A 16,471-nucleotide genomic window follows, 5' to 3' on the forward strand; every position below is an offset into this window, starting at 1 on the left:
TGAGGCCTCCTAAGGGGGAGGGCCATAGTGAGACTGCCCTGAGGCCTCCTAAGGGGGAGGGCCATAGTAAGACTGCCCTGAGGCCTCCAGGTTGGAAGTGCCTGTGGGCATTCATAGGAAGGCATTTGCTCCTACCCAGACTTAGAGCCTAGAAGAAAAGCTCGTGAGAGACAGTTTGAGTAGTCTCTTGCATGTAAATTATTGTTGTTATAACATAGAGGTTGGGGGCCCATCCAGAAAAAGTGTGCATAGGGGGATAAAAAAAAAAGAAGAGATCCATATTAATTGCTTTTCTTACTGCTCTGACAAAATGCCTGACAGAGTCAGCTTAAGGAAAGAAAGGTTTATTTCAACACACAGTTCCAAGGTCTATCATAGTAAGAAAGGCAGAGGCCGGAGCATGAAGCAGCTGGTCACACTGTGTCCACAGTCAGGAACCAGAGCTGTGAAGGGCTGGCATTTGGCTACTCACAGTTAAGGTGGTCTTCTCACTTCAGTCAGCAAGCCTAGAAATTCCTTCACAGACACGCCTACAAGTTTCTCCCCTAGAGGACTCTGATGTCTCCTAGTTGCCTTGGCCATACAAGTGTGGGTCCCTAGAATCACAGAAGCAAGGCTTTACGAGAGGCTGAAGGGCAGTGAGAGAGGAGAAGAGAGCCAGATGGCACAGAAGAAAGGTGGGGTAGTTCACAGGACCCCAAAAAAGCCTGCTTTTCTCTATAGTATGCAGCTCCTCAAGGGACCCCATTGTGCCCCTAGCTGCCGTGACTGCAAACAAACCACGGGCTGTTCTAACCTCAGTGATTTTTTTTTTCCTATCTTGTTTTTTTTTCTTTCTATTGTACAAAATCTTGTGTGGCCCACGATTGCCTCAAGTCCTCTGTGTAGCTGAGGGTCAGCTTGTGCTCCTGATCCTTCTGCCTTTGCCTCCCAAGTACCGTGATTGCAGTCATACACCACCATGCCCAGTGGCTCGGCTTTTCTCTTTAAGGTCTAGGACAGATATCCTGGACCAGGGGCCATTTTACAGTAGTCCGGGGCTCCTGCCAACCACCCAGGTCACTCTTGCTCTCCAGCCTGCACACAGACACCACCTGACCTTTCCAATGTTGGATCCCTTACCAAGTTATGGAGACTTCTCATAGCCTGCACCAGTGTACTCGATGGGACTAGTGTCCCTCAGACACTTGGAGACAGACATGCTAAGCTGCTGCCTGCATGAGAGTTCCAGAGAGAAGAGATATTCAGGAGTAGAGCAGAGATCCCACACGTACTGACTGGCCCTGCTCTACCTCCATGGAAGTGTTCAGGCTGGTGCCTTTCACTGCCCTCTGTAGACAGTCTGCTTGTCCACTCTGTTTTCTGAGTAACAAATATGAACATGACCCAGCGTTTCAAAACCAAGGCACCACATGTTTGAAGGCTAACTGTAAGAAGTGCAGAAGAAGTACCCATCTGTAGACAAAGGGCGCTTTGGGGTTGTAGCCAGGGAAAATCCAGGCTCACTTCGTTTACACGTTTGAGGCCTAATGTCTGTAGTGGTGAGCTCGTGAAGTATGCCTGATTCATACACTGTCAGGACCCATGTGTGTAAATAAAGCCTTTGTCTTTACTGGGCGTAGAGGTAGTTCAGAGGGCCAGCCCACACTGTAATCTTAGCACTCCAGAGGCAAACACTGGAGGATCTTCGTAGCCAGAGGCTACAAAGTGGATTCCAGACAAGCCTGTACCACAAAGCAAGATGCCATCTCAAAAATAAATAAAATAGGTAAGCAAACAGCCTGGGAGCCGTGCCCCGTGTGTGGAGCTGCATTTTGCAAAGTTCATATACTGCCATGTATTTTTAATAGTTGGGCTAAATAATCCTTTCCAAACAACTGGTATTAGAAACTTGTCCTTCCAAGATGCATGGAGGCATAAGCTTTACTTAATTTTAATAGGAAGAGTGGACTTACGGAATAGAAAACTCAGGCATGTACCCCTAAAGAGATATAAGGATTTCCAGGAGCCAGGCATGGTATCCCGTGCCTGTAATTCCTGCACCTGAGAGGCTGAGGCAGGAGGATTTGTGAATTGGAGGACAGCCTGGGTTATATGGTGAGACCCTCTCAAAAAAAGAACAAAAAGAGCCGAAGGAGCAGCAGAGTGTGTTCCTGTGTGTCAAGAGCTCGAGTAGACTGAAGACTGAGCCTGCGGCCACCCAGCCTGCTACATTGCAGTGACCTCGACAGTCTTGCATGTTCCACAGAGCACATGCACTTAAATGTCAGAGAGATTTAGACTTATAAATTAGCAATATTGTTCTTTTTACCTAGCAGAGAAATCAAAGGTTCCAGGAGGCTAGTGAACACCAGGTCCCACGGTAAGAGTAGCATTCCCCTTTTTACTCCTGGCCTGACTGAGGACGGTGCACAGCAGCAAGTCTGTGGCCTTATCACCACCTCTCATCTCCCCACAGGGTCTGCCTCCCACCCCAGTGCCTAGTGAAGAGAAGTGGTTCCAGTCAGATCCAATGGCTCCAGGCAGCTTTTGTAAGCCCCAAGAGCAGGCTCCAAAGACAGGCCTGGGTAGACAGGGATGTTCCTCCCCACAACTGTGCACCCTGAGAAGAGGGAGCTGCCTCCTGCATCAGGATCCAGTCCTGGCTGGAAGGAGTTAATGGCTGGCCAAGGAAAGCTGGGGTGAGTCTGCAGGTTCACTGAGCCAGTGGTTGGGTATTTCTACTACAGACACTACTCTTACATGCTTCTCTCCCCACAGGCTGAGGGATAGCAGGAAGCTGTTTCAGGGCATTTCTAAAACTCAAACGGCTACAGGAAGAAGTTCACTCCTCCACCCCGCTGTTCTCCTTAATTCATGGTTAGATGGCAGGTCTGTGTCTGATAGAGTAACATGAGGTCTCCAGGCCCCTCCTGGGGTGCCTTGGTGCCCCTCTCCTTACGGATGAATCTGTTCTTCCTCTAAACCATGGCATACCTCAGATCCACAGATGAAAAGATAATAGGTAGCTACACGCACCAGCAGTCCCCTAGGCTGACTGTAAATCTGACCTTTGCCTAGATGTAGCAGAGACAAAATATGTTGCTTCCTCCTCCTGGGAGGGAGTGGCATTTTTTTTTAAAAAAAAAACAAGGAATGGGGGGGGGCGGGGGTGTCTTCTGGCCTTTTTGAACTGGCCTTTTAGAGAGGAAAACGAATAACATCCTGATTGGCCTCCATGGGAGAGAAGTGAGGGGAAGCAGCTGGGGGCAGGGGGCAGGCTCTGGCCTAAAAAAAAAAAATCTCTTTACTCACAGACATCAAACTTGGCATACAGGGAGGCCAGTGAGCCAAGGGGAAATCATAACAAGGTTCACACTGTAGTTTGGGCATTTTTCACACTTACTAATGAAGTAAACTTTTTAAAAGGCTCTCAACAGGTCTGTGAGTGTTAGCAGGGGTTACTAAAGTCTCTCCTTTAAGCAAGAAGGCCTGAGAAGGAAGGAGCCTTGGCTTGCCCTGTGTGTGCACAGACAGCCCAGGAGCCCTATCTGAGGCCTGTACCGGAGCACAAGGCTGGGGAAGTTGCCTGGTTTGCCTAAAGGGAGTGTTAATTGATGTCCCTGAAACCTGGGTTAAGACTCAACACTGAGGGCAAACTGCTATGGGAGCCTGAAGTTGATCCTGAGCATAGTCGGGAGGACGGACGGGAAGGGAGACCCATTGAGAGCAACCAACGGGACAAACCCAGGTCTGCTCTCAAGACAGAACAAATCCAGGTCTGCTCTCAAGACAGACGTATCTGTCCTGCTTCTGTCTCAGCCCGTGCCCCATCCCCAACCTAGGCCTTGTTTTTAAGAGTCCTGAGAACCAGGCAGACTCTAAGAGACCAACAGCTGGTAGTTACTTTATGGGAAACCCAGGCTATGGTAAGATACACAGTGACTGGGTGTCCTGGAGGTATTTTTATTTTTTTGAAGACTCATATTTTTTTGAAGAGTCTCATATAGCCGAGGCTCGCCTCAAAATCACCATGTAGCCAAGGATGACCTTGGACTTCTGGTCCTCCTGCCTCTATCTCCCAAGTGCTAGGATTACAGGTTTGTGTCACCACACCCACTTTATGCTAAGGATTCAACCCAGGGTAGGACTTCTTGTATGCCAGGCAAACACTCCACTAAGCTACATACCCAGCCTCTGTCCCAGAGATCTTATGAGATGCAGATTCATGTGCAGTAAACCTGGGTAGGATCTGAGGTAGTTCTCCCCTCTTTACCCCCAAGGATGTTTGTTTGTTTGTTTTTGACCCCAGATTTCACTTTGTAGCCTAGGCTGGCCTCAAACATACAATCCTCCCCCATTTCTGCCTCCAAGCTGCCAGAATTACAGATAATCACCTCCATGCCTGGCTTGAAACTTGTCTAACCAACCTCCAACTACCACAGATCCCTTTGCAGTGGGTGGACCACACTCTGGATAGCAAAGGTGGACAGCAAAGGCCTGGGTTTTCCATCCTAGGCCCTGCCCCACCTTTCAGTTCCCTGAGCTTCCCCAGACCTGAGGTGGGAACTGAAGACAACTTCCTTGTCTCTCTCCCCAGGCCTGGGAAAGTGTTTGGTGAAGGGCACAGGGCTTGAGGGTGCAGCGGGGCATTGTTGCCATTGTTACAGTTTCTATGCCTCAAAACTCACCCAGTGCATTCCTGCAGCTTCTCAGCTTTTCCCTGCACCCTCTCTGGCTTCCATGCCTGGATAGCTGAGTCAGTGTGACCAGCCAGAGAGCTTTCATGTCAAGACAGGAAATGACAGTTCCCAGGTATGGAAGGGCCTGGAACACTTGCTTGTGTGATAATTCAAGAAATCCCAGGCTGAGCCCCATGCCACACCCATATGTGACCAAGACCAAGAGGTGAGGCTGTCAGCTAAGTCCCTGTAAGACAAGGGCCCAGGCAAGTACCTGTCAGTCATCAGTCTCCCCAGAGATCCAACTTCCGCCTACCTCAGGTGGCCACTGGGAGCCTCCCAGGTGGTTTCTGAACGGCCATGCCAGGTGAGAAACTGTAAAATGGAGCTGACAGCAGGGTCAGGCTGTGGAGAAAGCTGCAGTGATTCCGTAGTCCAGGTGAAGTTACTATGTCAGAGTGGGAAGTGTTATGAGCAACATTGGCTCCAGGTGCCTCTCATCCATTCTGTCCCCACTTTTTGCCCCAGTCACCCCAGCCCCAGGAAACACCCCTCTGTGCAAACAGAGCTGCCTGTGGTTATCTCTGCCCAGGCTCTGGCACCACCCCTTTGCAGTCTCAGAAGCAAAGAGCTGCTCTAATGTACTGCACTTGGCATGCGAATAGCAGACCAGGCCAGACCTTCTTCCTCCAAAGTTCACTGCCACTCAAAATCTGCTTCCTGTTGCTGCTCTTGTCGCTTGCTTGCTTGCTTGCTCACTTGCTTATTTGTTTTGAAACAAAATCTTTGGCCAAGACTAGCCTCAAACTCTAAAATTCCCTATGTAGCCAAGGATGAGCTCAAACGCCTGATCCTACTGCTCTGCATCCCAGGCACTAGGATTACAGGCACAGGCCACTAGCCCTGTTTATACAGGGCCAGGGATCAATCTCAGGCACTAGGATTACAGGCACGGGCCACTAGCCCTGTTTATACAGGGCCAGGGATCAATCTCAGGCACTAGGATTATAGGCACGGGCCACTAGCCCTGTTTATACAGGGCCAGGGATCAATCTCAGGGCTTCTTACATGCAAGGCAAGCACTTTGCCAACTAAACCTCATCCCTAGTGCCAAGTTCGCTTCAGTTTTTCACCTAAGAGCAAGAGCATTGATGGGTTCAGACGGAAGGGGAGTGCTCACCACACTACAGACAGAAGTAATGCTGGTTTGTGAGAGTATGGGAGAGGCTGAGGCAGAAGGATTCCTTGAGCCCAGGAGATCTAAGGACAGCCTAGGCAACAGACCAAAACCCAGGTTTAAAAGAGAAAAGAAAAAGTAAAGAAGAAGGGGCTGGAGAGATGGCTCAGTGGTTAAGAGCACCGACTGCTCTTCTGAAGGTCCTGAGTTTCAAGTCCCAGCAACTACATGGTGGCTTACAACCATCCATAATGAGATCTGTCGCCATCTTCTGGTGTCTCCAAAGACAGCTACAGTGTACTTACATATAATAAATAAATAAATCTTTGAAGAAGAAGAAAAAAAAGAAGAAATATGATGATGATGATTGTTGATGATGATGATGATTGATGATGATGATGATGATGGGAATACCGTGGGGGAGGTTGTTTTGTTGACAGGGATCATCTCTGTCCCTGCATAGTCCTGGCTAGCCTGGAACTCGCTATGTAGACCGTGCTGGCCTCAAACTCATAGAGATCTGTCTGATATCTGGCTGAGAACACACTTTTTAAAGTCTATTTTATAGTTAGGTAACTATTCAGATTAGTGTAATTCAGAAATGGCTGGGCCTCAAACCAGTCAACTCCAGCACCTTCAGCAGCACCCAGGACTGCCCCTTCCTGCAGGACAGGTTCCTCCCTCCCTTTTTACAAGCACTGCTGCAAATTTACAGGAGCAAATGACCTTACCCCATCTCAGCAGCCAGTTTGCCCACTGTCCCTACCAGGCCTTTGAAACCATTCAGGTCAGGCAGCACCCAGGCACCCAGGCCTTGTAAAGCCAGGCCTGAAAACAGTGTGCTGGGGAAATAAAGAATTCTCACTGAGGAAATGAGGGCTCTCAGAAAAGAGAGTCAGCGGTCAAACACAGTCCTAAAGGACAAGCCACTGTTTCTGTGTATGTTGGCTTCACACCTGATGTTGTCATAAATACCTTTTTCTTTCTAACATTTTGTTTGGGGGTTGTGGGGAGTGCCATGATATGCTTATATAGAGGTCAGAGACTAATGAATAGAAGTGGATTCTCTCCTCCTACCATGTGGGCCTCAGGCATTGAGCTCAGTTTATCAGACTTGACAGCAAGCACCTTAAACTGCTGGGCCATCTTGCCCTGCCAATACTGATGATTTTAAAACATCATCCTTGAGTGTGGAAGCAAAAGGCTTCTCAGCTCCAGGTTTTACCTCAGAGTTCCCAGCTGAGCACTTCAGCTTTGCTGTAGGGAGCAGAAATCATATTCCCGCTGCCCAACTGCAAGAACCACTCTCAAACTCTGGAATTGTTTGAAAACTCTACAGGTGTGGTTCAGTGGGAATTGCTTGCTTCCAAAAGAGGAAATAAAGCCCCTCGCTGACACTGGAGCTGTATGTCACAAGCAGATTTTGTGTTTTTAGTGGGCATGCTCCAGTCTGACCCAAACTGAATTCAATCAAGTGGCTAGGTGGGGAAAAGTTATAGGCTTTGGCTCTGGGTGGACCTGGAGTCCGAATCCTGGCCGTACCCTCATGCCATCACCTTCTACCTCTCTCAGCCTCTGCTCTTCTGTCTGTGAACTGGCAGCCCTAGGGTCAGTCTCAGTCGTGGGCATCCTCTGATTGAGGTGCAGTCTGCATACCTGTACCTGCCTGCAAACGGCTCAGCAAATGTCCGTTCTCTTCCTGTGATACCCCTCTGATCCCAGACCTTATTCTTTGCTATGAGACCTGTCCTGGGGAAACCAGCATGGATAGTTACTGTCCTGAGAATACATAGTTCTGAGAAGTTTTTCCATCCAGGCAGTTGCTAGGCTCCTAAATCGGCATAGCTCAGCCTTGCTGCATAGGAACCTGTGACGTGGTGCATGGTAGACACTGACGGCCATCTCAGCAGCAGATGGGAGCTTACAAGAGGAAATGGTGCCTTTGCAGTCTAGCTACAGAGATCATTGCTTCCATCTTAGGAAAAAGCCAGCAACTGTCTGGTTTGGAGAGCTCTCCTGTTCTCTGTAGCCCCGGGACTATCTGTATTGGAGCTATACTGATGATTGGTCTCAGACCCGCAGACAAACAACAGGGACTCAGCTAAGTGACCTAGTGATGTGTAGAGGGCTTGTGTTCCCGGCTGGTCATCGAAGAATGTTCCCTTGGTAGCTGTGCCTGGACACACAGATGAGTGGGGTAGGGGAAGACTAGGGAAGTAAAGGACTTCTCAAGTAGACTCCTTCCAGAGTTGTTCGGTGCTTCCTGATTTGGCATATGAAGTTTGTACAAAGGTAGAACAGTTTTTGCCATTTTTCAGTGCAAGTTGGTTCACATTCCTGACACACTTTAAAGAGAAATAATGTGTGTACACAGGGGTGAGTCAACGTTGCGTGCAGCCAGCCGTGGCCACTGGGAGAAGAGTCAGCCACAGAGCTGCGAGCTCACTTGCCTCCCACGGAGGAAGGCCCTGTGCAGGAACTGCCAGGGAGGTAACTTGGCAGGTCCAGGCCCTCCCTCAGCAGCCTCCTGACCCAGCCTGTGTGCTGTTCTCAGGCCCGTTTTCTCTTCAACCATTTTCCCTGATTATAAAACCTATAGGAAACACATGTAAGACGGTGGAAAGCAAATAGCAAAAGGATCTCCTATAACACAGCTTACCCAGAGGCAACTGCGCTTAACATTTGTCTTAAGTTTTTATTATTTGTTAATTCATTTTGTTTTAATAATGTGTGTGTCCCACCCCACTCCCCAAACCCACCCCCGCATGAGCACACAGTTGTGTGTTCCAAGGTGTTCTCATGAGACCAGACCCCCTGAAAGTAAAGTTACGGACAGTTGTGAGCCACCATGTAGCTACTGGAGCTTGAACCTACGTCCTGTGGAAAAGCAGCCTGTGCTCACCATCCCTGAGCCATTTCTAGCCTCAGTCCCAACTTCTGTTTATTTACTTACTTTATTAGTTTATTAGTTTATTTAAAACCTTAGGAAGCTGTTGGGTGTGGTAGTGCACACTTTTAATTCCAGCACTCGGGAGGCAGAGGCAGTTGGTTGGTTCTCTGTCAGGTTAAGGCCAGAGAGTTCCAGGCAGTCCAGGGCTACACAGCGAGGCCCTGTCTTTAACTAAAACAAAAAGACCTGGACATTTCTGTCCCCACACTCAGGTGTGGATGACCATTGGACGTGAGAGACATGGCCTTCATTAAAGCCACTTCACCTGTCTCTTGAGCCCCAGGCAGATAGTCTCAGTGAAGTGGGGTACACATACCCACCCATATGCTCTGACTCCCCGTCCAAGGCTCCTACTGTGGACCTCACACATCAGCAATCACCCTGAGTGAAGGGGCTCCTGGCTGATAGGTGTACCACCTGCTTCAAGACTGTTCCTCAAACTACTTGTCTTCTCACCTGAGGGATGTGGGGAGTATACGTGTGTCTGCTCAGACATCTGTCTGTCCTCACTCTCCATCATGTTGAGGCTGAGCCAGACTACCTGGCCCACGAGCTGTCCTCAATTCTCCTAGCTCTGTCTCCTCTCTCTTACTGTAAGAATACTGGGATTGCAAATGCGTGCAGCTTCATACCCGGGCTCTGGGAGCCGGAACCAAGCCCAGAACCTTACATTTGTATGGCAAATGTTCTACCTACTGAGCCATCTCCCCAGCACAAAGATGTTGTTTCTAAATAAGGTCACATTTGGAGTCTGCAGCTGGACATGTATTTGAGGAGATGAATCTGCAGTGGGTGAAGCTACCAAGATCGCCACCACTGGGGAGATGACTTCCCCCAGGTCACAAAATGAGAAAGTAACAAGAATTGACATTGGAACCCAGGCCCTCTGCTTATTGTGCACCTTTAACTTGTTAAGAACATGGCTGCAGCCCTGTTGTGCTCGGTTATGTTATCTGCTTCGTAGGAAATGAGATTGGGTGGCTATTACCCTAAGATACCTTGGACATCCTCTCACCATCGCTCCGTTAGTGTATTATTGACAATGACATCGAAGCTATTAGTGCAGATAGGAATCCCTTAGGTGGGAGTCACTCCCTTATATTCACATGGTGACATTCACCTGGCCTGGGTGACTTGCCTAGAGTAACCAAAAAAGTAATGGGGGAATTCTGGTTATAACATTTTGATTCACAATCTCTATTCTAACTTTTAACATGTGTGTTGTCATTAATATTGCAAATTATAAACATAGCCTGGTTGTCCTAGTGACTATTCTGTGTTAATTCACCACAAAATGCTTAGTGCATCTATCACTGTTTGACAGTGCCTGTTAACTTCCCGTGTTTAATTCAGCACCCCATAAACATGGCCACACATGGCATGCTGGTCCATGAGCCTCTGACCAGCAACTTGCTTTTTCTCACAACAGTTCTAAACACCTGTGCAAAGCAGGAAGATGTGCCACCAACATGTCAGTAGTATGTTACTTATACCAGAGTGTCTACTGATAGAAAGGGTAGGTGGAGTAAGAAGATATGAAGATTTCCCCTTTTCCTCTTGATCCTTTCGGCTGGCTCCCAAAGTAACTCCATTCACATGCCACACAACATAGAAGATGGTGTTCCACAAAAATGCACTAAGCATTTCCTGGCAGTCAGTGTTATCAGCCCTGGTGGTTTTTTACCATGCTCGTGTTGTGGAAGGGGCGGTGTTTTGTGTTGTGTTTTTCTTCTCTTCTCTCTCAGTTCACTTCCAAAGCTGGAAGAGTAGATCTTTTCAAAATAAGCTAATGCCCAAACCCCACACCCAAGTGGCTGCACATGGGACTAACATGGCTTACTGATTGTCATAGATCATTAAATTATCTGAGTTAAAAATATGTGTATGTCATACATACATTTATGAGTTGTGGCAGATAACTAGAGTCCAGGGCCCTTTGCTGTGTAGCACATCTGTCTGTGTGTGTGGATCATACAGTCATTTGTCACAGAGGTAGGTGCTGAGAAATGTGTTGGTCATCTGGCGGTTTGTTGTTTGAACATCCTAACCCTACTTACTGGTACAAGTCAAAAGAGCACACACAGGCTGCTCACTGGGTATTGTCTCCCCCCACTCCTTTGTTGATTAGTTGGTTTTTGTTTGTTGGCTGGCAGGATTTTGCTATGTGCTGCATAGAGGCCTGGAGTTCACAGTGACCTCTGGCCTCAGCCTCTCAAGTACCAGGATTTCAGGCATGAGCTCTGATGGCTCTTGGAATTAGGGAATACAGTAAACACAAGCTATGGGAGGCTGCTGCTTGCAGAACTCAGCCAACTACTATATAGTCAGCTTCTTTTTAATAAATAGAAGTATGCTCTCTAAAGTAGCAATGATGTCTAAACTAGTAACAGCTGCTCACTATCACTACCCAGCACCCTACTGCACACAATTCACAGTTGGCCCTCCTTGAGGTATCTTCATTGTACATGGTACTGGGTTATAGAAGGACATTGCAGTACATACGTATAATATACTTAGATCCTGTCCCACCCGCTCTTTTGTTCTTTTAGACAGGGCTTTTTCTGTAGCCTAGATTGGCCAGGAAGTCACAGCAGTCCTCTTACTTCAGCCTCCTGAGTGCTGGAGCTACAGGCATGAGCCCTGCTTCTGGGTAACTGAAAACATAATGGGGGTGTGTGCTTTTACTGACATCCCACAGACCTGTATGAGATGCATTGCCCTGGGATAATGGCTGTGTGTCACTTGAGAATGAGCTGTCTAATTCCATTAACTCGTGGAACATCTTCTACATTGTGTGCCATGTGAATGGAGTTACTTTGGGAGCCAGCCTAAACGATCAAGAGGAAAAGATGAAATCTTCATATCTTCTTACTCCACCTACCCTTTCTATCAGAAGACACTCTGGTATAAGTAACATACTACTGACATGTTAAAAATATGCGTGGGGACACAGCACAGCTAGTTCTCTAGGGGAGTAGAGCCAATGGGGGTTTATATAGATAGGCAGGCCACCATGAGTTTGTGAAACTCAAGAACCTGGGAAGAGTGGCTAGCACAGGCTGCCAAGCTGGGAGCTGCAGACAGACACTGGACCACCCCAGGCCTGGTCCTTTCCAAATCTCAGCATCAAGTCCTAAGTGCATAAAGAGCAGGGGAGGAAACTGCTTTCCCTTCTCTCCCACTTAGCATCCTATTCCTTCCCCTTCTTTTTCAGTCTTAATTCTGTCTTCTGCTTGTCTTGGCCCTGGATGATCAGGCTCTGGCACTTAGTCCAGCGGCTGTCCATTCAAGTGACTGTCACCTTTGCCAGGTGAACATGACCACAGTTCTCAGATCTGTTGGAGTGAGCATGACCAGTGAAGCCTGGACTCCTTGGACTCTAGAGGAACCCAGGGCCCCCAGGAACTCCTAAACTATCCGAGAGGGCCAAGTGTGTAAACAGCATGGGGATACAGATGGGAATGATCTCACAGCTCCCCAGATTAGCCTGGGTCCACACATTAGCTTCAAGCCATCCCTCAACACCCTGAAGTCACTTGCATACTTTTTATATGCAAACATACTTTTTCCCAGTGCTAGAGACCAAACCCCAGAGTCTCTTGTAGCTCACATTGATTAGCGAGGCATTCTACCACTGAGCCACATCCCAGCCTTACATGTCTCCCCCCTCCTTCGTGTGTACGTGGGGGAGAAGGATTGAATGTAGAGCTTCAAGTACGCTGGGGAGGCTCCTGCCACTGAGCTGTACCCTCAGACCCAATTACAAATTTTAATTAGTAAATGTATAGCTTTTACCAGCTCTACTCCGAAAGATAAAGTCGCCTTCTGCACTGTCAGACTCTGGGGCTTTGTGTCCGCTGGCTCAGGGTAGCTGCCCAGGGTATCCCTGAGCAGGTCAGACTTAGAAGATAGAGTAGGGGGCAACCCTAGAGGGAACACTTCCCCAATGAAGACCAGTTAAAGCCAGTTACCCTCTGTCTCTCAGGCTCAGATGTTAGTAGCTGCCGCTTCCCAGAGTTCTGTGAACTCAGCTCCTTTTCCCCTTCCTCGGAACAAGGCTTGACTCCTATCAGAGTGGACACTAACCAATGTTTGATGAAAGTGAGTCAGATGGACAGCAGGCATGAGAGGGCCTGTAAGCAGCTTCAGCACCAGGCCCTGCACCAACACTGTTGCTATGCGGTGTACCCTGAGCTCTCCAAATAGCCTGCTCTAGGTAAGCATTTCCTGGCTCCCTGAAATAGTCCTGTCTTCATAATGGGACACAACCATTCCCTGTCCAAAGAAGTGTCTCTGGGCCAATCAAATGACAATGCTGACAAGATAGGCAGTTTCCTAAGTGCCAGAAGTGACCTCATCCTCCAAGGGCATGGCCTCTTCACCCAGTACCTGCTGATCCCTGTGTGCCTACAACCCTGCTCTCATTCCAGTGTGGGAGGCTAATCAGACAAGGGCTGCCCCAGCAAAGGGTAACAGAGCCTCCTTAGGGCCTCCTCCTAGCAGGATGAAAGAGGCTGTTTCCTCTCTGCAGCATCTCAGGACAATAGAAAGGATTGAGAGCTCCTTCCCTGAGCACCCTTGGGTTCCCCCCATACTCTACCCTCAGCTCCTTAACTATGCTCATGCTAAGAGACTAGATCTATTGGTTTGTGTTCTCCTGAGTGCCGTCAGGTAGACAGGGTGACTCATCGCCATGACTATGATATTGTAAGGAGCACAGGCTGGTCTCAGGGTGTGCAGGCTTCTGGAAGGCATCAGTTGAAGGTGACATGTATTCTCAACACACATTAGGGAAGATGGAGTGATAACTGTTTTCCACAGCAGGCGTCACTAAAAGAACCGCTATGGGAGCTAACAGGATGAGCTCCACACTAAGAATTAAGAGATGTGTTCCAGATCTGTCATTTACAGACTCCAAATGTGTCACTTAAGCTTCCCATGCTTCGACTCCTCTATAATTAAATTAAGGCAATACCTGTACCACCATCCGGGTCATTGTGATGGCCAGAATGTATGGCACTGCTTCCAGTGGTGAAAGGTGTACTTACTTAGCATTGTTACCATCAAGACAGCTACTGTTGTCATTGCTTGCAGTGCTGGGGACCAAACCCAGGACTTCCCACATGCTATGCCAAGATTCTGCCATGGAGCCATACCCCATGGTATTAACATGCCTCAAACACACCCATTTCTGTGCAGAGCCCTCCTGCACCAGGTGTGTTCTTTTACCTAGTTCAACCCCTGCCGTAACTCTGAGGCTCCATTCCTTTTGCACTCTGGTGGGTGAGGATTCTGAGGCTCCTGCCTTGAGTTAGGCATCTAGTACAGCTGAAAGTATGTTCTAGCCGAGGTCAGTTTCCAGCCTTCAACCTTAGACCAGCTCATGATTCTTTCCTCCTATAACCTCATCCCATAGGAGGCTGAGGTCGCTAGTGCAAGACCAGCCTGGGTTGCACAGTGAGAACCTGTCTCAAAGACAAGGCAAAAAAGTACATACTGCTCTGGCTTTTACCATCTGTGGACATCTCTCTCCCAACCCTTCTTTTGTGTTCATTTCCTTTCTTACCCAAACCCCTATCTCTCTCTCTCTCTCTCTCTCTCTCTCTCTCTCTCTCTCTCTTTCTCTCTCTCTCCTTTTTGTTTTGTTTTGTTTTGTTTGTTTGTTTGTTTTTTGAGACAGGGTTTCTCTGTGTAGCCCTGGTTGTCCTGGAACTCACTCTGTAGACCAGGCTGCCTCTGCCTCCCAAGTGCATGCCTTAAAGGCATGCACCACCACTGCCTGGCACCCAAACCCTTCTTGCTACAAATTTTTTTTCTGATTATTTTTGTCTATTTCCATGCTTGACTTCAGTCCTCTTGTCCCTGCTTCCACCCCCTCCTCTGACCTGCAAACACAGCATGCTTTTGTGGACAACCTTTTAGAGGCAGGCACCCTGCTCTTGTGACAGGTCACTCCATTCCTAGGCTTCCAAGCTCTGAAAGGAAGCTAGGTAAATAGAGAAAGAGTGGCCACCTTTTCTTCTGATGTTACTAAGTGTAGATGCCTCAGGTTGACTCTCTGGATCTTCTCACTAGAGCATAGAGGAGCTCAGCTTTCCTCAGGAGACCCTTGCTCAGGGTTTCTGTTCCTTGAGATAGGAGTAGAGAGTACCTCTCCTGTCAGTTCCAAAGGTCATGACTGCCACTTCAGATATGGATGAAGCAGCTAGAGGCACTTTCCCAACATCACTGAGTAGGAATACATCTGCAAGCTTAGTCTCTGTCCTTAAGCAGGTGTCCTTGAGGATACACTCCTGGTAGCTGTTGCTAATATTGGAGTGTGTCAGCTGGGGTCTTGGCTCCTGCTAGTGCATAGCTATAGTTCGGCTTAGGCTCTTTAAGGATCCAGTGACACTCATTCCCCACCCCTGAAGTCTCAGTGCCTGGTTCCTCAGCTCCCCCAACCCCACACCCAGTCCTAACCCTGCCCAATGAAGGACAACTTCGAATGTTAAGGTCTCACCTGATAGGCTGATGGCAAGTATCACACTCTCTCGTCAGCCTCTTTCCTGAGGAGGTTTATCAGTAGATGCTGCCCACTCTGCCTGTGCCAGGAATCTACCTCACAATTAGGTGAGAAATAAATCAAAGCCAAAGTTGCCTGATGAAATTCAGGAGCCAGCAGTGACCCTTGCCACACATATAAATCCCAGTGGGCTTGCCAAGGGCCTTTGTCTGGTCAAAGAGTTCAGGATTATCAGGCCCACTTTGCTGATGTATGGAGGCACCGGCTGTCCGAGTGTTTACTAACGGTTATCACCTCCATGCTGCGGCGGTTATCACAGGCAGGGCCGCCCGCCGGGGCCGAGGCTCGCACCCTCTCTATTACCACCTGTCAGTGGCTGCGAGTGTGCGCTGACACTGCCCAGTCCTGCCCGGCAAGGAAAGATAGTTTCTGACGGCTGATCAAAGAGAAGAAACAAGACCTGATAAAGAGTGTGCGTTTCGTGTACTTTTAACTTTGGGGAAACATCAGCATTTGCATTTTTTTTTCCTGGTCCTCCTGGTGCTGGCAGGAACCAAGCTCAATAAATGTAGTGGATTCAGTTACCTAATCGCTGGGGAAATGGTATGTGCTTAGAGCAGCAGACCATGACCATAATCTCTTTCCAAGAGAGACTGGATGAAATAAGCTTTCTCAGTGAACTTGCCGTAGAATAAAGTCAAATCACTTCAATTCAGTCTTTGAAGTGATCTTGCATGTAACATCTAATCTTGGCATCCAGCGGAACGCCGTGTACTTTATGGAACTTGGGAACCAGGTTTGGATTAAGGAAGGATCCTTGTTGAAGATGCTATCACCCAGCTGTATCGCTCACATCCCTGAAATGGTACCCCAGATATGCCTATGTCCCTGACGGCTAGGAGCCAATCTGTAGTGAGGCAGAACGAGTTCCAGACCTAGGCATCAGCACATCTGAGTCCTGGCACCAGGTCTTTCATGGCCTGCTGTTAATTCTAAGCCCTTGACCTCTCTAAGCTTCACCTGTAAATGACGCTGGGTATAGGTTATAAAGGACTATGGCTTAGGAAGGTTTTTGCTTTTAAGTTAGGCTGTGTGAACATCCCCTTCGTTATTGATCTTGGTAGTAGGGTGTGTGTGTGTGTGTGTGTGTGTGTGTGTGTGTGTGTGTGTGTGTGCGC

At 48.4% G+C, this 16,471-nt stretch overlaps 1 protein-coding gene and 1 long non-coding RNA gene across 13 annotated transcripts in view; one reads left to right on the forward strand and one right to left on the reverse strand.

Moving 5' to 3' along the window:
- Positions 1-16,471, forward strand: part of Bcas3 (BCAS3 microtubule associated cell migration factor) — a 484,435-nt gene that overhangs the window by 443,150 nt on the left and 24,814 nt on the right. The window lies entirely within an intron of this gene.
- The window catches only part of LOC116078972, a 49,968-nt gene that overhangs the window by 2,483 nt on the left and 31,014 nt on the right, over positions 1-16,471 (reverse strand). Inside the window, exon 2 of the long non-coding RNA XR_004113691.1 lies at positions 473-596. This is a non-coding gene — a long non-coding RNA (uncharacterized LOC116078972). The remainder of the gene's footprint in view (positions 1-472; positions 597-16,471) is intronic.

The sequence above is a fragment of the Mastomys coucha genome, unplaced genomic scaffold (genome assembly GCF_008632895.1).
Source record: "Mastomys coucha isolate ucsf_1 unplaced genomic scaffold, UCSF_Mcou_1 pScaffold5, whole genome shotgun sequence".
Taxonomy (NCBI): domain Eukaryota; kingdom Metazoa; phylum Chordata; class Mammalia; order Rodentia; family Muridae; genus Mastomys; species Mastomys coucha.